The sequence below is a fragment of the Charadrius vociferus genome, unplaced genomic scaffold (assembly GCF_000708025.1).
Source record: "Charadrius vociferus isolate BGI_N301 unplaced genomic scaffold, ASM70802v2 scaffold743, whole genome shotgun sequence".
NCBI classification, from domain to species: Eukaryota; Metazoa; Chordata; class Aves; order Charadriiformes; family Charadriidae; genus Charadrius; species Charadrius vociferus.
In genome coordinates, this window is record NW_009647747.1 from 170,809 (window position 1) to 171,779 (window position 971).

The following is a 971-nucleotide window of genomic DNA, read 5'->3' on the forward strand; positions in this document are numbered from 1 at the left end:
CACCTGCCTTCCCAAAACGAAGAGCCCCATCCAAATTAGCGCTCGCTGTATTTCATTAAGCACCGAGTCCCAAACCCGAAGGGGCACCAGCCCTGCCAACGCCACGACTCCGGGTAATACAGCAATAAAGGTTTTATTAAACACTCCAGTAATGCCATCATCGGAGCTGACAGCGCGGGCGCGATGGAAACGCATCCCTCCCGCCCCTCTACGCCGCTCACAGACACACTCTGCGGAGCAGCGCTGCTCCTTCGTTAAATAAAGGAGACCGCCGAGAAGAGTGAAGCGTCTGAAAAGCCAAACTGTCAGGAGCTGCAGGAAACTTTGATATAAAAGCACCCGGAGCGGTAACACCGGTGCTGCCTCCCCAGTCCCGCACGGCAGCTCCGAGCCGGAGAGGTACGGACGGATGTCTGCAGGGACGGACAGACAGCCAGACAGACAGCCTGTCCGTGAGGAAAACTCAGCTCTCCACAGCCTCCGGTGCCCCATCCCCTCAGGCTCGAGCGAAAGGGGTGATAAAGCCGGCAGAGAACTGTAAATCGCTCTTTATTCCCCAAAAAGTAAGTACTCGGGCAGATAAAAAGACGGAGGGATGTTTCTAATCAGACTTACAAGATAATATAGGATAATTGTTAACAGCGAGTCGAGACCGCAGTAAGAAAGATAAAAGGGAATCCTGCCAAGGGGAACTTGAGAAAATCTTCTGCTACTAGACGCAACGCAAATAACCGAAAGCAAGTGTACAATAGCAGAGACAAAAACTCTCTCCTCATTGAGACGCTTTAATTTTTAAAACATGAGATACTAAGAAAAGACTGAACCACCTCCACAAGTCCTCTCCCGTCTACATTTTTCTACAAAAAGACGAAAACCATTTAGTTTTGAGGTCGGCGAAGAACAAAGAAACACGTGACATCGCTTCTCGTTGGCAACCCATCACCAGCCTTGGAGCAGAGCTCCCAAGAGCG

General features: G+C 50.7%; 1 protein-coding gene across 1 annotated transcript in view; it reads right to left on the bottom strand.

Annotated features, from left to right (window-relative positions):
- TCF4 (transcription factor 4) overlaps nucleotides 1-971 on the bottom strand; it is a 237,581-nt gene that overhangs the window by 4,287 nt on the left and 232,323 nt on the right. The gene's annotated exons all lie outside the window — the stretch shown is intronic.